Below are 22,561 nucleotides of genomic sequence, written 5' to 3'. Positions count from 1 at the left end.
TAAGTATTTTAGGGAAATGGGCTTGAAAGGTTCTCTCTCTGTTTTTCTGGTCAGTGCTTCTGCATTTTCGGTTTCACCACGCTCGCTCACGCACATGCTTGTAATATATTGCTTGCAGACCTTTTTGATGCTGTATTTCCTTCATAACAGTAGATGTTTGCTCTGCTGCTCCATTACGCTGTCCGTGTACAGAACCGGACTTTGACATGTAGGCTAGTCTAGTTGCTACTAACTTAATTGCACCCCACTCCCTCCTCTATCTAGCCCAATTTGGCTGGCACATAGGATTTAACGAGTACCATGAGGCCTTTGTCTGTAATTTGATTGCGGTAATGAAAGGGTCAAACGGCAGTCACTCACAGCCCTTTCGTTTGTAAATCCCCTGTGAAGATGGATTCTCATCCTGACGATGGGCGCACCAATGCGCCACACGGACCATGCATCGCCTAGTTTTCTAATACCAGGCATATACTGCGCGGCTTTCAAAATCCTGACAACGCCGCTCACATTAAACGACTGTCTTTCTTGTCGTTTTTTTTGTAGTCATTTAGCAGACAATCTTATCCAGAGCGACTTACATACTTTTTCGTACTGGTCCCCCGTGGGAATTGAACCCACAACCCTGGCGTTGCAAGCGCCATGCTCTACAAACTGAGCCACACAGGACCTGTACCTGCACACACAGTGGTGGAGAGCATTCCAATTACCAATGTATGCGCACCACCACAGACACGGTCTGATCACAATCCAGCTCATTGTTAGTTATTGGTGCTGAGTTATCTGCTTTTAACGAGGAGTCCGAGAAGAATGTTCTCTGTGTCTCTCTTCCTCTCTGTGGGTCCACTGTAACTCTGCTAGAGACAGGCCCCCAGGGCAGTCAGCTGGCTGCAGATGAGGCATGAGCCATGGCTGAAACAGCTGCTGCTCTCCACTCCCTCCCACAGCCCCGTCCCCTTGCTCCAAAGCTGCGTTCCTCCTCTTCCTCATTCTTCTCCTCAGAGAATACTCCCCTCACCGTGAGGTTACTGTGATTTCAGTTGGTAGTGTACTGAAGCACAAAGGGAGGGACCCTATTAGGAAATCAGACATGCGCAGGCACATTTCTCAGATACTGTTCTCACTCCGTACTCGCTTAGTGTTCACACAGTGGCTGCGTCCTAAACGGTTCCCTGTATAGCGCCCGGTCAAAAGTGGTGCACTATGTAGGGGATAGGGTGCCATTTGGGACGCAGGCAGTGTCATCTGCTGGGATCATCTGTTCAATAGCAGAGCACCTCCAGAGGCCTGTGCCAGTTGCTGCCTCAGCAAGCAGCAAACTCAGACATTCTGTGCAAAGTCTGTGCATTCTGATTCTGGATCCCTACGTCCCTCGTGCTGTTCATGACTGGCGTATATCTGCTCAACGATGATGCCCCCTCGAGGTACACCGAGGCCCCCTGTCCTCAATGGTCAGCAAGCTTTAACCATGTCATCTAAAGTCTGCTTTGTGTGAATTCAAATAAAAATCCACCCCAAACCACTAATTCCTTTCATTTACAGTGTTAAATAATTCTGTGAGAACACTATTTTTTGTGAACAGATGTTGTATTTTGACGTAACTCAAACATGAATTGACCCAGGGAATCAATAGAACATCACGCAGATGTAGAAAAACAATATAACATTCAAAATGTGTGAACCTTTCCATTTAAGACCTATATAATAAGTTGTGCGTTGCGGAGCTATAGGCTACTTTACAAGACAGATGCAAGAACTAAAGAATAACAGAAATCGAAGCGTCAGAGTGAGATCTCTGTACCCATCTGGAGGAGTGCACACACAGTACACTGGGCCTTATTAAAAATACAGGCTGTGTGATCTCTCTCTCACTGTCTGTCTCGCTCGCTCTCTGTCAAATTCACATTAAAAATAACTTTGCAGCCAGGCAGGCCTCAGGTCTGTGCAGTTTTTTTTTCTCCATTGGTGTTGCATAAACTTTTTCATTACTCTCACTGACAACCGCAGACAAGCTACAAAATCTCTCTTCCTGCCATCCCCAAATCTAGTTGAGACAATGCCCCCGGTCTATTTGAGTCCACTCACTTCTAATCTCTCGCTCTCTCTCTGGATGTGCCTGACTGCCAGTTCTGTCTCTGCCATCCTTCTCTCCTAGGGCTGAATGGTATTATGTATTTTACGATATACCGGTAGTGATGCACGGACCAGTTTGGGTTTTTACTTTACCTTCTATAACGGTTTTTGAATGCTTGGTTTGTTAAATGTGATCCGCCATGTGTAATGTCCATTTTTATAGTTTACTTTGCTTTAGTCATCGTTCTCCGCTCTCTCTGCATGCTGCTTTCCTCACAGACCTTGCCCCGCCCCCTGTCACTCAAGGAGCGCGTTTGTCGTTCCTCGACCACGAGACACTTTCATTCAGTCCCTGCATGGTCAATGTAGCACATGCAACAATGTTGATGACAACGATGCTGTTATAATTACACTATTACTTTGCTTCTTACATATGAAAGCTGGTGGTTCCTTTTAACATGAGTCTTCAATATTCCCAGGTAAGAAGTTTTAGGTTGTAGTTATTATAGGAATTATTTCTCGCTGTACGATTTGTATTTCATATACCTTTGACTATTGAATGTTCTTATAGGCACTTTAGTATTGCCAGTGTAACGGTATAGCTTCCATCCCTCTCCTCGCCTCTACCTGGGCTCGAACCAGGAACACATCGACAACAGCCACCCTCGAAGCAGCGTTACCCATGCAGAGCAAGGGGAACAACTACTCCAAGTCTCAGAGCAAGTGACGTTTGAAACACTATTAGCGCGCACCCCGCTAACTAGCTAGCCATTTCACATCGGTTACACCAGCCTAATCTTGGGCGTTGATAGGCTTGAATTCATAAACAGCAGAGCTGCTGGAAAAACGCACGAAAGTGCTGTTTGAATGAATGCTTACGAGCCTGCTGGTGCCCACCATCGCTCAGTCAGACTGCTCTATCAAATCATAGACTTAATTATAACATAACACACAGAAATACGAGCCTTAGGTCATTAATATGGTCGAATCCGGAAACTATAATCTCAAACAAAACATTTATTCTTTCAGTGAAATACGGAACCTTTCCGTATTTTATCTAACGGGTGGCATCCATCAGTCTAAATATTCCAGTTACATTGCACAACCTTCAATGTTATGTCATAATTATGTAAAAGTTTGGCAAATTAGTTCGCAACGAGCCAGGCAGCCCAAACTGTTGCATATATCCTGACTCTGCGTGCAATGAACGCAAGAGAAGTGACACAATTTCACCTGGCTAATATTGCCTGCTAACCTGGATTTCTTTTAGCTAAATATGCAGGTTTAAAAATATATACTTCTCTGTATGGATTTTAAGAAAGGCATTGATGTTTATGGTTAGGTACACGTTGGAGCAACGATAGTCCTTTTTCGCGAATGCGCACCGCATCGATTATATGCAACGCAGGACACGCCAGATAAACTAGTAATATCATCAACCATGTGTAGTTATAACTAGTGATTTATGATTGATTGATTGTTTTTTATAAGTTTAATGCTAGCTAGCAACTTACCTTGACTTCTTACTGCATTCGCGTAACAGGCGGGCTCCTCGTGAGGCAGGTGGTTAGAGCGTTGGACTAGTTAACCGTAAGGTTGCAAGATTGAATTTTTATTTATTTTTATTTATTTAACCTTTATTTAACCAGGTAGGCAAATTGAGAACACGTTCTCATTTACAATTGCGACCTGGCCAAGATAAAGCAAAGCAGTTCGACACATACAACAACACATAGTTACACATGGAGTAAAAACAAACATATAGTCAATAATACAGTGAAAAAAAATAAGTCTATATACAATGTGAGCAAGTGAGGTGAGATAAGGGAGGTGAAGGCAAACAGATATATGTATAAATAAATAAAATATAAAAAGGCCATGGAGGCGAAGTGAGTACAACACAGCAAGTAAAATAAAAACTAAAAAACACTGGAATGGTTGGTTTGCATTGGAAGAAAGTGCAAAGTAGAGACAGAAATAATGGGGTGCAAAGGAGCAAAATAAATTAATAAATAAATACAGTAGGTAAAGAGGTAGTTGTTTGGGCTAAATTGTAGATGGGTTATGTACAGGTGCAGTAATCTATGAGCTGCTCTGACAACTGGTGCTTAAAGCTAGTGAGGGAGATAGGTGTTTCCAGTTTCAGAGATTTTTGTAGTTCGTTCCAGTCATTGGCAGCAGAGAACTGGAAGGAGAGGCGTCCAAAGGAAGAATTGGTTTTGGGGGTGACTAGAGAGATATACCTGCTGGAGCGCGTGCTACAGGTAGGTGCTGCTATGGTGACCAGCGAGCTGAGATAAGGGGGGACTTTACCTAGCAGGGTCTTGTAGATGACCTGGAACCAGTGGGTTTGGCGACGAGTATGAAGCGAGGGCCAGCCAACGAGTGTGTACAGGTCGCAGTGGTGGGTAGTATATGGGGCTTTGGTGACAAAACGGATGGCACTGTGATAGACTGCATCCAATTTATTGAGTAGGGTTTTGGAGGCTATTTTGTAAATGACATCACCGAATTCGAGGATTGGTAGGATGGTCAGTTTTACAAGGGTATGTTTGGCAGCATGAGTAAAGGATGCTTTGTTGCGGAATAGGAAGCCAATTCTAGATTTGACTTTGGATTGGAGATGTTTGATGTGGGTCTGGAAGGAGAGTTTACAGTCTAACCAGACACCTAGGTATTTGTAGTTGTCCACATATTCTAAGTCAGAGCCGTCCAAAGTAGTGATGTTGGACAGGCGGGCAGGAGCAGGCAGCGATCGGTTGAAGAGCATGCATTTGGTTTTACTTGTATTTAAGAGCAGTTGAAGGCCACGGAAGGAGAGTTGTATGGCATTGAAGCTCGCCTGGAGGGTTGTTAACACAGTGTCAAAAGAAGGGCCAGAAGTATACAGAATAGTGTCGTCTGCGTAGAGGTGGATCAGAGAATCACCAGCAGCAAGAGCGACATCATTGATGTAAACAGAGAAGAGAGTCGGTCCAAGAATTGAACCCTGTGGCACCCCCATAGAGACTGCCAGAGGCCCGGACAACAGACCCTCCGATTTGACACACTGAACTCTATCAGAGAAGTAGTTGGTGAACCAGGCGAGGCAATCATTAGAGAAACCAATCCCCGAATCCCCGAGCTGACAAGGTAAAAATCTGTCGTTCTGCCCCTGAATAAAGCAGTTAACCCACCGTTCCTAGGCCGTCATTGAAAATAAGAATGTGTTCTTAACTGACTTGCCTAGTTAAATAAAGGTGTCCAAAAAATCTGCAAAATGGTTATGAAAACTTAATCGGCCATTACGATTAATCGGTCGACCTCTAACGTGAAGTAGCTAAGAGAGAACATTACATGTAGCCAATGATTATAGGGCCCCTTAAGAATCACTTGTCAACACTTGGTTCCTTCTCGTCACAATAACTCCTCCTTGGCGTTTTCATTTGTTGTCTAACACTGTATTCAAAATGTACGCTATTATATTATAACTATAGAATTAGAATAATCATTATTTTTTCATGATTCCAACAGTTCACCCAAGTGTTTTGCTCTAAATCACAAGTCAAATCACAATTACAATATTTGGTTAAAAATAAGGCTTAGATTGTTTGCCCATATTGTGCAGCCCAAAGTGGCAGTGTGGAAATTATCTCAAATGAGTGCAGGAAATGCAGAAAATTATTTTTGGTTGAAGTTTAATTGAACAGTATAAAACAATCAGAATGGAGAAAGACTTAATGAAATCACTTAGAATGTATCTGTTGCCACTCTAGGGTCATGCACTACTCATGAAGCATATTTTGAACATTCATTATTCAAAAACATAAAATGCTATCAATTCTTTTATTTATTTTTTATACCCCGATATGATATTTTGGCCAGAAGTGTCCTAGGACTCCCTCTCATTCACTCACCCAGCCAATGTGCAGAGAGACTGTTCAAACATTTAGAGATGCACTTGCCTGGCGAAATGATAGTATGGGAACCGGGAAGTTTGTTCCTCTGACTGTGTGTTTCTTAAACTCTGTCTGGAGGGTTAGCCAGTGGGGGCTCAACTCGTCTCAACCTCAGAAACTAGAGCCACTGACGCTTGCCTTACTCACTTCTCTTAGGTCCTTATAAAATCGGTTTGTATTTTTTGCCCAATTCCTTCTTTTTTTTTTTAGCTTTCACTCAATCACACTTTTTTTTAATAGAACATGATGCTAACGGCTACACACACACAGCCGGGCATTCCTTCGCCAATGCCTCTTAAGAAAAGTTGAAGGGAAATATGAATCACTTATGCATTTTGTTCGTGTCTTGTCATAATCTTGGGCAAATACGTTTTCTAGTTCAATACATTTAGTTGATTGCCTAGTTGATTAAATCCATATGGAATATTGTTAAATTCCATTTTAATAACTGGATTCTGTGATTCCGTCCGCATTCACCGCATCACGAGATTTATAGGGCCTTACGCTCTGATTAGCTCAGTCTAGACCTGCCTGGTCTTACTCTTTACCATAAAGATCTAGGCCTAAAGCCTTCCAGCCTAACTAACTAGGCTTACATTTGGCCCTTTTCATGATTCTGCCCTCAATTCTCCCTTTTTACTCCCCTTTCCCCTTTCCTCATGACAACTTCATCATGTTGCCTTGTCACTGTCACCTGACGCACATTCTATAAATTAAAAAAGTTAGCTAGACGTTAATAGCTCAAGAGTTCATAGCAGCCTCACTATACGGCCGAAATGAAATTAACTTTGAAATCGCAATTAGATTAGACGGCTCTGTTCCCCGGCTCTGAGCACTGACGTTCTGAATAACTCCTCGACTGGCTGCTCCTTTATCTGCATCATCAGGCTGTGCTTCTGCCTCTACCCCCTCCCGGGAGAACAGCCCGGGCCTCCTGATTTGATCATGTTGCAGAATTCTGAAATAGAGCTGAAATAATAGAGGTGGCCCAAGCCTTACATGTTCCTGTTGATGTAGCCGCTTTAAGGTGAAGACAAAGAAACAGTATCGTAATGCATGCCGCTGTAATACAATGCGTTCCGGGCTGCCTTTTACAGCCTCAGTCTGTACCTCCTAGTGGTTGTCTATCTCCCGAAAGTGCAAGTGCAAACGGACACTGCCTCGCAACGCCGATGATTAGATTATCATTGATTCTCACATAAGCTGTGTCTGGCATGATCAATACTGTGTGTGTGGATCAGTGTTTCCGCTGAAGTAATTTAGCTGTGGAGCTGTGCCACTGCAAATGAATTGCCGCCACCGCCCCAAAAAATATGGAAAATGAAGAAAACAATTCTGTCGAGGCGCACTTTAAAGATGCTAGAACAGTCTATACATACTTTTGTAACATGAAGTGGTTTCTGTGAGAAGTACAGGCAGGGGGCTTGTTACCAGGGATGGATTTATATTTTACACTACATAACCAAAAGTATGTGGACACCTGCTTGTCGAACATCTCATTCCAAAATCACGGGCGTTAATATGGAGTTGGTCCCTGCCTTTGCTGCTATAACAGCCTCCACTCTTCTGGGAAGGCTTTACACTAGATTTCGGAACATTGCTGTGTGAACTTGCTTCCATTCAGCCGCAAGAGCATTAGTGAGGTCGCGTTGTGCTTGTCATTGTGAAAAAGGAAATGGCCTTCCCCAAACTGTTGCCACGATGTTGGAAACACAGAATCGTCTAGAATGTCATTGTATGCTGTAGTGTTAAGATTTCCCTTTACTGAAACTAAGGTGCTTAGCCCGAACCATGAAAACAGCCCCAGACCATTATTCCTCCTCCACCAAACTTTACAGTTGGCACTATACATTGGGGCAGGTAGCATTCTCCTGGCAGCTGCCAAACCCGGAATCGTCCGTCGGACTGCCAGATGGTGAAGCGTGATTCATCACTCCTAGAGAAGGTGTTTCCACTGCTCCAGAGTCCCATGGCGGCGAGTTTTACACCACTCCAGCCAACGCTGGGCATTGTGCATGGGGATCTTACATTTGTGTGCGGCTGCTCAGCCATAGAAACCCATTCATGAAGCTCCCGATGAACAGTTCTTGTGTTGATATTACTTCCAGAGGCAGTTTGGAACTCTGTAGTGAGTGTTGCAACCAAGGACAGACCGATCCCGTTCTGTGAGCTTGTGTGGCCTACCACTTTGTGGCTGATCCGTTGTTGCTCCTATACGTTTCCACCTCACAATAACAGCACTTACAGTAGCCCGTGGCAGCTCTATCAGGGCAGAAATTTGACAAACTGACTTGTTGTAAAGGTGGCATCCTATGATGGTAACACGTTAAGAGTCTCTGAGCTCTTCAGTAAGGTAATTCTACTGCCAATATTTGTTTATGGAGAATGCATTGCCGTGTGCTCAATTTTATACACCTGTCCGCAACGGGTGTGGCTGAACATGCCAAATCCACTAATTTGAAGGGGTGTTCACTTTTTGGATATACATAGTGTATCTTTTAACCTTTATTTATGCAGGGAGTTAGCATTGAGACTAGGGTTGTGAAGGTTTAAACATTAAAACGTTTAAACAAAGTTGAGATCCTTAACTTTAAAGAAAAATCCCTAACTGATTTTTGTTCATTTTCTTTTCTTCCACTTAATGAAAATCACAGTTCAGGGCCTCCCGGGTGGCGCAGTGGTCTAGGGCACTGCATCGCAGTGCTAGCTGCGCCACCAGAGTCTCTGGGTTCGCGCCCAGGCTCTGTCGCAGCCGGCCGCGACCGGGAGGTCCGTGGGGCGACGAACAATTGGCATAGCGTCGTCCGGGTTAGGGAGGGTTTGGCCGGTAGGGATATCCTTGTCTCATCGGGCTCCAGCGACTCCTGTGGCGGGCCGGGCGCAGTGCGCGCTAACCGAGGGGGCCAGGTGCACGGTGTTTCCTCCGACACATTGGTGCGGCTGGCTTCCGGGTTGGAGGCGCGCTGTGTTAAGAAGCAGTGTGGCTTGGTTGGGTTGTGCTTCGGAGGACGCATGGCTTTCGACCTTCGCCTCTCCCGAGCCCGTACGGGAGTTGTAGCGATGAGACAAGGTGGTAATTACTAGCGATTGGATACCACGAAAATTGGAGAGAAAGGGGGTAAAAAGATTTTTAAAAAATTTATAATAATTCACAGTTCAGTTATCACAAAAAATATTATTTACCATGTTATAGCCGATAGGCTCTAAAGGCCTGGGAAGTTGTGTAATTCAAGTAAAACCAGAGAGGAAGAGGCAAACTTTAGGCTACTTGGTGAATATGCAAGACAAGACTTTGTGAGATTCAGATTACCAAAATGTATGAGTACCCTTCTGCAGTCTTAGGTCTGTTGCGTGTAGAATATCCAGGCAGAGTTTCCTGAACTTGGTCCTCGGGACCCCAAGGGGTGCACCTTTTTTGTTTTTTGCCCTAACACTGCACAGCAGGTTCAATTTATTAAAGCTTGATGATTAGCATATTTTTTGAATCCGCTGTGTAGTGCTAGGACAAAAACCAAAACGTGCAAACCTTGGGTTCCCGAGGACCGAGTTAACCTGTCTAGGACTGGGATTCCGCTAGCGGAACAGCCAATGAAATTGCAGGGCGCCAAATTCAATCAAAAGTAATCTCAGAATTCAAATTTCTCAAACATACAAGTATTAGACACCATTTTAAAGATAAAATTATCGTTAATCCAACCACAGTGTCCGATTTCAAAAAAGCTTTTCGGCGAAAGGAGAACATATCAGTATGTTAGGTCAGCAACTAGTCACAGAAAGCATACAGCAATTTTCCAACCAAAGAGAGGATTCACAAAAATCAGAAATGGTGATCAAATTAATCACTAACCTTTGATATTCTTCATCAGATGACACTCCTGGGACAACATGTTACACAATACATGTATGTTTTGTTCGATCAAGTTCAAATTTATATACAAAAACCTCAGTTTACATTTGGCTTTGCCTCCAAAACATCCTGTGAATTTGCACAGAGCCACATCAATTTACAGAAATACTCATAATAAACATTGATAAAGATACAAGTGTTATTCACAGATTAAAATATATACTTCTCCTTAATGCAACCGCTGTATCAGATTTCAAAAAAACTTTACGGAAAAAGCAAACCATGTAATAATCTGAGTACGGCGCTCAGAGACATACACAACCCAAAAAGATATCCGGCATGTTGGAGTAAGTCAGAAATAGCATTATAAATATTAATTGACCTTTGACTATCTTCATCAGAATGCACTCCCAGGAATCCCAGTTCCACAAATGTTTGATTTGTTCCATAAAGTCCATAATTTATGTCCAAATAACTCCTTTTGGTTCGCACGTTCAGTACACTATCTAAATTCACGATGCGCGGGCAGGTCCAGGCAAAGGTTCAGACGGAAAGTCATATTACAGTTCGTAGAAACATGTCAAACGAAGTATAGAATCAATCTTTAGGATGTTTTTAACATAAATCTTCAATAATGTTCCAACCGGAGAATTCCTTTCTGTAGAAAAGCAATGGAAAAGAGCTCGCTCTCACGTGAAAGAACGTCACGAGCTCAAGGCATTCTGGCATACCTCAGACTCATTCCCCTCTCATTCGGCCCCCCTTCACAGTAGAAGCATCAAACAAGGTTCTAAAGACTGTTGACATCTAGTGGAAGCCTTAGGAAGTGCAACATGACCAATATCCCACTGTATCTTCAATAGGGAATGAGTTGAAAAACGACCAACCTCAGATTTCCCACTTCCTGGTTGGATTTTCTTAGGTTTTTGCCTTCCACATGAGTTCTGCTATACTCACAGACATCATTCAAACAGTTTTAGAAACTTCAGAGTGTTTTCTATCCAAATCTACTAATAATATGCATATATTAGCAACTGGGACTGAGTAGCACGCAGTTTACTCTGGGCACGCTTTTCATCCAAATGTGAAAATGCTGCCCTCTATCCCAAACAGGTTTTAAGGAAACCCTAGCCTATTCATGGCACTGATGTCTTCGGGCCAGTCTTGCAGGCACGTGATAGCCTGCTCTTCATTTTTGCCTCATATGAAATTGCAGTAGGCTTCCGGTAGCCTGGATCGAATTATGCTTTTCAGACAATGGAATGTGGCTCCCTAAAAGTGCCTCGGCTATGGAATGTCTGTTAGGGTAGGCTACGCTACGTTTTTTTTATGCCGACATGAAACCTTCTCTGGTGATCTGAACAGACATTTTACTTACCTGTAAAAGAATGCCTCCTCTGAACCGGGACTAAAATCCATCACCAGGCAACCAGAACTGTCAATCAAATAATCGTTAGCTGACGCATGCAGCCTGCTGCCTGCGCGCAGATCACTCTCTCCTAAAAAAGTACTTTAAAGTTAGTTGAATACCGTGACTTACCAAGACATTTAGTATAAATAAACACATCTAGCTAACACAGCGTAAAAAACAACAACACTGCAGCACATCAATCAGCAACGTTTATTGTTGTCAGGGGGAAAAATACAGAATATTTTATGCCGGAGCAGAATTCTATTGTTGGAAAACCTGATGCGGATTTTTTTATTTATTTTTTAATCTTCTGAAAAGTGATCAATTGTCACTATCAACATGTAGCGGTGTTCTATGTCTGTAAAGGTTTACAGTAGATATAACTTCATTGCCCGGCCCTATTTTCCGAATTGACTGACCTTTATGTCTTAAAGTAATGATGGACTTGGTCTTTCACCAAATAAAGCTATCTCCTTTAAACCAACCGTACCTTGTCACTACACAACTGATTGGATCAAACGCATTAAGGAAATAAATTCCACACATTAACTTTTAACAAGGCACACCTGTTAATTGAAATGCATTCCAGGTGACTACCCCATAAAGCTGGTTGAGAGAATGCCAAGAGTGTGCAAAGCTGTCAAGGCAAAGGGTGGCTACTTTGAATAATATAAAATATATTTAGATTTTAACACTTTTTTTGGTTACTATATGATTCCAAATGTGTAATTTCATAGTTTTGATGTCTCCAACATTATTCTGCAATGTAGAAAATAGTAACATTTTAAAATCCTAGAATGAGTGTGTGTCCAAACTTTTCACTGGTATTGTATACACTACCGTTCAAAGGTTTGAGGTCACTTAGAAATGTCCTTGTTTTCCATGACAACATACATGAAATGAGTTGCAAAGTGAATAGGAAATATAGTCAAGACGTTGACAAGGTTATAAATAATGATTTTTAATTGAAATAATAATTGTGTCCTTCAAACTTGGCTTTTGTCAAAGAATCCTCCATTTGCAGCAATTACAGCCTTGCATACCTTTGGCATTCTAGTTGTCAATTTATTGAGGTAATCGGAAGAGATTTCACCCCATGCTTCCTGAAGCACCTCCCACAAGTTGGATTGGCTCAATGGGCACTTCTTACATACCATACGGTCAAGCTGCTCCCACAACAGCTCAATAGGTTTGAGATCAGGTGACTGTGCTGGCCACTCCATTATAGACAGAATACCAGCTAACTGCTTCTTCCCTAAATAGTTCTTGCATAGTTTGGAGCTGTGCTTCTGAGTCATTGTCCTGTTGTAGGGGGAAATTGGCTCCAATTAAGCACCGTCCACAGGCGACGGCACGGCGATGCAAAATGAAGTGATAGCCTTCCTATTTCAAAATCCCTTTTACCCCGTACAAATCTCCCACCATCAAAGCACCCCTAGACCATCACATTGCCTCCACCATGCTTGACAGAATGCGTCAAGCACTCCTCCAGCATCCTTTCATTTTTTCTGCATCTCACAAATGTTCTTCTTTGTGATCGAACACCTCAAACTTAGATTCGTCTGTCCATAACACTTTTTTCCAATATACCTCTGTCCAGTGTCTGTGTTGTTTTGCCCGTATTAATCTTTCCTTTTTATTGGCCAGTCTGAGATATGGCTTTTTCTTTGCAACTCTGCCTAGGAGGCCAGCATCGTGGAGTCGCTACTTGAGATTAGTGTTTTGTGGGTACTATTTAATGAAGCTGCCAGTTGAGGACTTGTGAGGCGTCTGTTTCTAAAACTAGACACTCTAATGTGCAGTTGAAGTCGGAAGTTTACGTACACCTTAGCCAAATACATATAAACTCAGTTTTTCAGAATTCCTTACATTTAATCCTCATAAAAAGTCCCTGTCTTAGGTCTGTTAGGATCACCACTTTTATTTTAAGAATGTGAAATGTCAGAATAATAGTAAAGAGTGGTATAATTCTGCTTTTATTTCTTTCATCACATTCCCAGTGGGTCAGAAGTTTACATACACTCAATTAGTATTTGGTAGAATTGCCTTTAAATTGTTTAACTTGGGTCAAACGTTTCGGGTAGCCTTCCACAAGCTTCCCACAATAAGTTGGGTGAATTTTGGCCCATTCCTCCTGACAGAGCTGGTGTAACTGAGTCAGGTTTGTAGGCATCCTTGCTCGCACACGCTTTTTCAGTTCTGCCCACAAATGTTCTATATGATTGAGGTCAGGGCCATGTGATGGCCACTCCAATACCTTGACTTTGTTGTCCTTAAGCCATTTTGTCAGAACTTTGGAAATATGCTTGGGGTTATTTGGAACCCCCATTTCCGACCGAGCTTTAACTTCCTGACTGATGTCTTGAGTTGTTGCTTCAATATATGCACATCATTTTTATTGCTCATGATGCCATCTATTTTGTGAAGTGCTCCAGTCCCTCCTGCAGCAAAGCATCCCCACAACATGATGCTGCCACCTCCGTGCTTTACAGTTGGGATGATGTTCTTCGGCTTGCAAGCCTCCCCTTTTTCCTCCAAACATAACGATGGTCATTATGGCCAAACAGCTCTATTTTTGTTTCTTCAGACCAGAGGACATTTCTCCAAAAAGTACGATATTTTTCCCCATGTGCAGTTGCAAACCGTAGTCTGGCTTTTTTATGGCGGTTTTGGAGCAGTGGCTTCTTCCTTGCTGAGCGGCCTTTCAGGTTATGTCGATATAGGACCCGTTTTACTGTGGATATAGATACTTTTGTACCTGTTTCCTCGAGCATCTTCACTAGGTCCTTTGCTGTTGTTCTGGGATTGATTTGCACATTTCACACCAAAGTACGTTCATCTCTAGGAGACAGAAAGCATCTCCTTCCTGAGCGGTATGACGGCTGCGTGGTCCCATGGTGTTTATACTTGTTCTTATACTATTATTTGTACAGATGAACGTGGTACCTTCAGGCATTTGGAAATTGCTCCCAAGGATGAACCAGACTTGTGAGGTCTACAGTATTTTTTCTTAGCTGATTTCTTTAGATTTTTCCATGATGTCAAGCAAAGAGGCACTGAGTTTGAAGGTAGGCATTGAAATACATCCACAGGTACGCTTCCAAATGACTGAAATGATGTCAATTAGCCTATCAGAAACTTCTAAAGCCGTGACATAATTTCTGGAATTTTCCAAGCTGTTTAAAGGCACAGTCAACTCAGTGTATGTAAACTTCTGACCCACTGGAATTGTGATACAGTGAAATAATCTGTCTGTAAGCAATTGTTGGAAACATTGTGTTGTGCACAAAGTAGATGTCCTAACCAACTTGCCAAAACTATAGTTTGTTAACAAGAAATTTGTGGAGTGGTTGAAAAACGAGTTTTAATGACTCCAACCGACGTGTATGTAAACTTCTGACTTCAACTGTATATGTTACCCCTAGGCAGCGTTATCAGAAAGCACAGCATTGATTTCCACTGCTACGCAGGTCGATACACAACTTTACATTTCTGTGTCACCAGAGGATTTTAGCGCCACAAAGGAATTATTAGACTGTATTAGTGATTTAAATACTTGAATGGCTCACAAATGTGTCCTGCTAAATCAAGACAAGACCGAGCTACTTATTGTTGGAGTAAAAGCACAGAGCTGAGAATCTGGCCACACATTTTAGTTCACGGGCAATAAAGATAAAACACCAGGTAAAAAAACCTATGTGTTATTTTAGATGCTGAACTCAGTTTTGTATCACACATTAGGAATGTGACCAAAATAGCTTTTTACCACCTGAGGAACATTTCCAAGGTGCGACCGTTTCTCTCTCAGGCTGATGGAGAGAGACTCGTCCATGCTTTTATTACAAGCAGCCCTGACTATTGTAATGCTCTCCTGTCTGGTCTACCCAAGAAAGTCATTGGTCAACTGCAAAACATACAGAATGCTGCAGCATGTGTACTGACCAAGACCAGATGGAGAGCACACATTACACTGGTTTTAAGGTCTCTGCACTGGCTGCCTGTAAGTTTTAGAATTAATTTGAAGATTCTTCTTTTGTATTTTAAATTAATCAACCGTTCTGGACCACAATACCTGTCATACATGCTTTTAAGTTCTCTCAATGGTTAAAAATCCTTCTTTAACCTGTCTCCTCCACTTCATCTACATTGATTGAAATCAATTTAACAAATGATCCATTATTGATGTCACATCTTTCATCTGGATTCACCTGGTCAGTCTGTCATGGAAAGAGCAGGTGTTCATAATGTTTTGCACACTGTATTTTGTAGTTGGTTCCAGCAATGAGATGCTTTAAAACTAAAAGTGTATTTACCTAGTTCGGTGGAGACCCGGGAACCTCAAGAGTTAAACATCTTTGTGAAAGGGTTTGGTATCATGTTTATATATTTTAACAGCGAAATTGGGTAAGTCGGAAGCTTTTTTAACTACGGTACTTAACCTCTCTAGGGTATGTGGGACGGTAGCTTCTCACCTCGTCAACAGCCAGTGAAACTGCAGGACGCCAAATTCAAAACAACAGAAATCCCAAAATTAAAATTCCTCAAACATACAAGTATTTTACACCATTTTAAAGATACACTTGTTGTAAATCTAGCCACAGTGTCCGATTTCAAAAAGGCTTTACGATGAAAGCACACCAAACGATTATGTTAGGTATGAGCCAAGTCACAGAAAAACACAGCCATTTTTCCAGCCAAAGAGAGGAGTCACAAAAAGCAGAAATAGAGATAAAATTAATCACTAACCTTTGATCTTCATCAGATGACACTCATGGGACTTCATGTTACACAATACATGAATGTTTTGTTTGTTAAAGTTCATATTTATATCCAAAAATCTGAGTTTACATTGGCGCGTTATGTTCAGTAGTTCCAAAACATCCGGTGATTTTGCAGAGAGCCACATCAATTTACAGACATACTCATAATAAACATTACTAAAAGATACAACTATTATGCATGGAATTTTAGATCCACTTCTCCTTAATGCAAACGCTGTGTCAGATTTCAAAAACACTTTACGGAAAAAGCACACCATGCAATAATCTGAGTACAGCGCTCAGAGACCAACACAACCCAAACAGATATCCGCCATGTTGTGTAGTCAACAGATGTCAGAATAGCATTATAAATATTCACTCACCTTTGATGATCTTCATCAGAATGCACTCCCAGGAATCCCAGTTCCGCAATAAATGTTTGTTTTGTTCAATGAAGTCCATAATTTATGCCCAAATAGCTCTTTTTTGTTAGCGCGTTTAGCACAGTAATCAAAATTCATGACGCGCGATCACTAGGTGCAGACAAAGTCAAAAAGTTCCGTTACAGTCCGTAGAAACATGTCAAACGATGTATAGAATCAATCTTTAGGATGTTTTTAACATAAATCTTCAATGATGTTCCAACCGGAGAATTCCTTTGTCTTCAGAAATGCAATGGAACGCAAGCTAACTCTCTCACATGAATGCGCCTGGTCAGCTCATGGCTCTCTGGCAGACCTCTGACTCATTCCCCTCTCATTCGCCCCACTTCACAGTAGAAGCCTCAAACAAGGTTCTAAAGACTGTTGACATCTAGTGGAAGCCTTAGGATGTGCAATATGACCCCATTTCCACTGTATCTTGGATAAGCAAAGAGTTGAAAAACTACAAACCTCAGATTTCCCACTTCCTGGTTGGATTTTATCTTAGGTTTTTGCCTGTCATATGAGTTATGTTATACACAGACATCATTCAAACAGTTTTAGAAACTTCAGAGTGTTTTCTATCCAAATCTACAAATAATATGCATATCCTAGCATCTGGGCCTGAGTAGCAGGCAGTTTACTCTGGGCACGCTTTTCATCCGGATGTGAAATTACTGCCCCCTACCCAAGAGAGGTTAAATGAGGACCAGCGAACATTTTGATACAGGATGGCAAGTATTAAAACTGTCCCCTGTGATAAAGTGAAGGACGCTATGGTAGACGGCATCCAAAGGTTTAAGAGTAGTGGCTGCTGCAATCTGGAAAATGGTGTCACCATAATCAAAAACTGGCAGGAAAGTTGACTGTACAATCTGCTTTCTGCTATTTAGGGAGAGGCAAGATCTATTCAAATCTTCGGTTTTTAACTAGCTCGCCCGTAGTTTAAAAAAAAATAACATTGTCAATCCAAATGCCCAGATATTTATGGACGGGAACCCGATCGATGGAGAACCATCCCATGAATAACTGTGGTAACTATACAAAAGAACAGATGAACTGGAATCACGTTACCCGAACAGATAGGCCTACATTATATTAACTGTTTGCAAGTTTTTTTGGGACTTCAATTTCATTAAATGTATGTTAACTAGTTAAAAGATCACGGTTTGGATCTAGCTAATGATGAGCTCAGTTGAGTAAATGCAGATAGGCAACCCCATGTTTCAGTCTTTATTTATTACCGCTACACTAAAACATGCTGGGTTGTTTGGTTGACCCAGCTGCTGGGTTGTTTGGTTGACCCAGCTGCTGGGTTGTTTGGTTGACCCAGCTGCTGGGTTGTAGGTGTTGGGTTTTCTTTAAAAAGAGCCAGGATGGGTGGTTGTTGATGTGTTTTGGTGCTGCGTTTATAAAGATATGACCCAGCAGGTCAGATCAGAAGACTGGAGGTGTAGTTTAGTAGGGGCGTGGCTTTCCACCTGTGTAAAATGTATTCCTGTTCTTTTGTATAGTTATCACATGTTAAGGTTGAACATTCAAATTTATGTAGCTTCAATGAGGCATATGAGTTCCCAAAAAGCATATGCAAATCTCATTGTTGGGATAAAATGCAGCATAAGAGTAAGAAACTGTTGGTTAAATTAACCCATGTTTGGGTAATCCCAACAACCAAACATGTTGGGTTATTCATGCAACTCAACTGGCTGGGTAAAAAATAACCCTGCGTGTTTTCAGTCCAACCCAGTGCTGGGTTACCAAAGTATCCAAATTGGGTTGTTTTTAACCAAGCATTTTTTTCTTCTATGCTGCTTCAGTTGGGCTAAAGGTGATAATGCTAGTGTTTTCCATTAGCACCGGCTGTCGCTAATCAGCCGGTAACATTTTCCACTACATATTAACCAGGCTACTTTCCATTTAAACGTTTCAATTCGCTAGTCCGTCGAGCCCTCTCCAGCTAGAATGAACGATATGCATCTTCTAGTGCTCTATTGATAGGACAGCGCCTGTCAGTCACCAAGCGAACGACGACGGGGAAACGCAGCAGCGAGAAAGAGGCGAAGCTAGCGGTTTCACTCTCGCCAAAACCTGTCAAAAATGAAACTTTCTGAAGAGGCAAAGTGAATGCGGTGCGGGCGTCTAACGCTTTGTGTAGCCATTAGCGAGGATGCTAATAAAAACACTCTTCTGGTAGATGAAAAGGCTTTCCCAAAAACCTTCTCAATTAAATGTTAACTACAAGTTATGCTTCCCTGGTAGAATGATATCCTAATTATTTTAATCAATCCAGTGGGTATTTGTTTTGCCAAATCTACCATCACGTGTGCACTACAAAAACAGCTAGGTGAGCGAGCACTTCAAATAAAGAGTAACTACACCCAAAATTCTTCCAGATTCTTCCCAGACCTCAAAAGTGGTCTCCTGATGCGGTTTAAGCATTGCAGTGAACTTGTGATTTTCAGAGGGGAAACGTGGAAACCTGAAAACTCAACCTTAAATAAAGCCAGCAGCATACCACCCTGCATACCACTGCTGGCTTGCTTTTGAAGCTAAGCAGGGTTGGTCCTGGTCAGTCCCTGGATGGGAGACCAGATGCTGCTGGAAGTGGTGTTGGAGGGCCAGTAGGAGGCACTCTTTCCTCTGGTCTAAAAAATATCCCAATGCCCCAGGGCAGTGATTGGGGACACTGTCCTGTATAGGGTGCCGTCTTTCGGATGGGACGTTAAACGGGTGTCCTGACTCTCTGAGGTCATTAAAGATCCCATGGCACTTATCGTAAGAGTAGGGGTGTAACCCCGGTGTCCTGGCTAAATTCCCAATCTGGCCCTCAAACCATCATGGTCACCTAATAATCCCCAGTTTACAATTGGCTCATTCATCCCCCTCCTCTCCCCTGTAACTATTCCCCAGGTCGTTGCTGCAAATGAGAACGTGTTCTCAGTCAACTTACCTGGTAAAATAAATAAAAATAAAAAATTGTTCTGTTTTAATAAAATACATCATTTGAAAAACATACATTGTGGAAATTCATATCTTGCAGTGCAACTGTAAATAAGACTTTCATCTCAAGAGAATAAGTTTAAATGTTAACAGGTTTGTTGGCTTAGTTGTTCTCTTAGTCTTGATCATATACAGTTCATCACACCCCTTTACTTTTCTTTCATTTTGTTACAGCCTGAATTAAAAATCTATTCAATTGTTATACCATATCATTGTTGAATACTGATTTCTGATTATAACGCACAGTATATCAGCACGGTAGAATTCAATGTCTATAATTAATTTTTTCATGTTCTATGTTTGAGCTGCTTTTGAAAGCAAAAGTCGAATTGATTTTCATAAAAGCAAGCTTGGACTGATGGTTTGGTTAGCTAAACTAGCAAGTCGGTTTGGTTACGAAGGCGCCTACTGTAGCTATCTAGTAAAATTGCAAGCTACTTCAGTGGATGTTTAACGCAATAATATTGGCAAATGGACACATTTCTAGCAGCAAATGTGTTCAATTATAGCCATGGTATAAAAGGGATAATCAACTCGGGGGTCTATGCTTTCTCTGGAAAATAATGCAACTCCGTGGAAGGTCAGTTCCTCTCGGCTAGCGTGTTGTGGAACACCTACCACGTCGTTCATTATTTTCCAGAGAACGCATAGCCCCTCGTTGACTCGAGACATTTCAGATTTATGTAAGTATTCAACCCCTTTTGTTATGGCAAGACTAAATAAGTTCAGGTGTAAATATGTGCTTAAAAGTCTCGTATGTTGCATGGGCTCACTGCGTGCAATAATAGTGTTTAACATGATTTGTAAATGACTAATGCGACCCTAAAGTAATACTGCAAAAAATGTGGCAAAGAAATGCATTTTTTTGTCCTGAATACAAAGTGTTACATTTGAGGCAAGTCCAACACATCACCAAGTATTTTCAAGCATGGTGGCTGCATCATGTAACAGGTATGCTTGCCATCGGCAAGGGCTAGGGAGTTTTTGGGGGGATAAAAATAAATGGAATACAGCAATAACCAGAGGCAACAACCTAGAGGAAAACCTGATTGTCTGCTTTGGAACAGACACCGGGAGGGGAATTTACCTTTCAGCAGGACAATAAACTAAAACACAAGGCCAAATCTACACTGGAGTTGCTTACCAAGACAACATTGAATGTTCCTGAGTGGCCTAGTTACAGTTTTGACCTAAATCGTCTTGAAAATCTAGGGCAAGACTTGAAAATGGCTGTCTAGTAATGATCAACAATCAACTTGACAGAGCTTTTAGATAATAAAAAAAAAAAGAAAAGAATAATGGACAAACATTGTACAATCCACGTGTGCAAAGCGCTTGGAGATTTACCCAAAAAGAATCCCATCTGTAATCGCCGCCAAAGGTGCTTCTACAAAGGATTGACTCAGCGGTGTGAATACTTATGTAAATTAGATTTCTGCAATTACATTTTTTTAATACATTTCCCCAAATTTCTAAACGTGTTTTCCATTTGTCATTATGGAGTTTTGTGTGTAGATGGGTGAGGTAAAAACATCTATTTAGTCCATTTTGAATTCAGGCTGTAACACACAAAAAGTTCAAGAGTAAGAATACTTTCTGAAGGCACTGCAGGCCTAGACCTAGACAATATCCAGAACAATTTACGATATACTGAATTCATACATTTTCAGTCATTAAAATTGTGAAGTCATGACTTTCCTACACAATACCACAACAAATATTTCCAATCTGAGGTAAACTCGTATTCAAGTGTGCAATAATTTTGCTGTGTATTTCAGATGGAATCTAGGCATTAGAATGTACCAGAGGCCAGCAAAATAGAGCTCTGACCCTGTGACACATGGCTGGCTATGTTTTCTATTCACTCGTGGAAAACACTGCCATTCTTATTGCAAATAACATGCCTAATAATATGGGCCATGCAAAGTTTACCAATATGTTATTGGGCTCATTTCTCAGTGTGGAAATTTTATTTTAGATTGTGTCAACATAATTTATTTTAACACATTTTTGTTAGCATGTCCTTTTTTAAAAGGTCACCAGAACTGAGCTTCTCAGTCCTACTGGACCGTAGAAGTCCATCTACTCTGTGACCTTTCCCCCCCACTGCTACAAAACTTTCCAGAGGAAACACTGGCGTGGATGTTTGTGTGTTCCACATCCATGCTCTACAGATTAAATTAAACTCTGTGGTGTAGAGTAAAGACTATGCACTCTGAGGATTACCGAAGTTCTGCCGCTGTAGATGAGACTGTTTCACCCAAGGGCTAACACGAGCTGGGGCTCTAGTCTGTGTGTTTATGGCCCCAGATTAGATGTGGCGTTGCTTTGCCCCCGAGAGGCTGCAGCATCTGCCTCCCATTACACTGTAGATCTGCATCCCAGCCCCGCAGCAATTAATCGGAGGCTCCTGATAGGCACTCTCTCGGGTCTCCCAGTGGCACCTAGAGTGTTCGAGTGCCAGCACCTCTGTCTCCCAGTGGCACCTCGGAGGTGCAAGGGCCAGCAGGCAGAGATGACGTCATGTGACACAGTAGCACTTTGGAGCTGACCTGCTGGGAGCTGTGCTGATGACCACTGCTGCTGTAATGGCACACACTGTGTTAAGAAGGCTAGCCCCAGATAGCTACAGTACAGTGTGGAAAATAAGAGCAGACTTGTGTGGCCATATTATAAGATGCTCCATTAGGGGAGGAAAATGCATATGCTGGATGCTTGAGCCTCAAGGCTTTTAGTAATCTGTGTTATAATCGAGCAGGCAGGCAAACGTGTTATAATCGGACAGCAGTGAAAGTGGCCCTTCTGCAGATTAGGTCTCACAGTAGCCCAATGAATGGTGCAGCCTAATTGTCAGGACTGTGACTTTATGGCTCATCTGCAACTGAACCTTGTCTGTTGCCAAGGTAAACACGTACTTGTTCACACTTTGTATTCTGTGATATTATATCAATGTAATGTAATTCTGAACTCCATTCTGTAACGTTACTCCTATCAGGGAACATAGTGTTAGGCCTAGTTGATAGGCCTTCAGCCAAACAAGCCCTATCTACCAATATGTAGCAGTGAGGATACTGTACTCTCTGGCCTTTAGATAGTCTAGTTCTGTCCTGTTT

The 22,561-nt window shown here is 42.0% G+C and overlaps 1 protein-coding gene across 1 annotated transcript in view; it reads left to right on the top strand.

Moving 5' to 3' along the window:
* Nucleotides 1-22,561, top strand: part of LOC129817300 (exostosin-like 3) — a 45,620-nt gene that overhangs the window by 10,634 nt on the left and 12,425 nt on the right. The window lies entirely within an intron of this gene.

This window comes from Salvelinus fontinalis, chromosome 20, assembly GCF_029448725.1.
Source record: "Salvelinus fontinalis isolate EN_2023a chromosome 20, ASM2944872v1, whole genome shotgun sequence".
NCBI lineage: Eukaryota > Metazoa > Chordata > Actinopteri > Salmoniformes > Salmonidae > Salvelinus > Salvelinus fontinalis.
The sequence above is the reverse complement of the archived record's forward strand: the minus strand, read 5'-3'. Positions and strand labels throughout refer to the sequence as shown.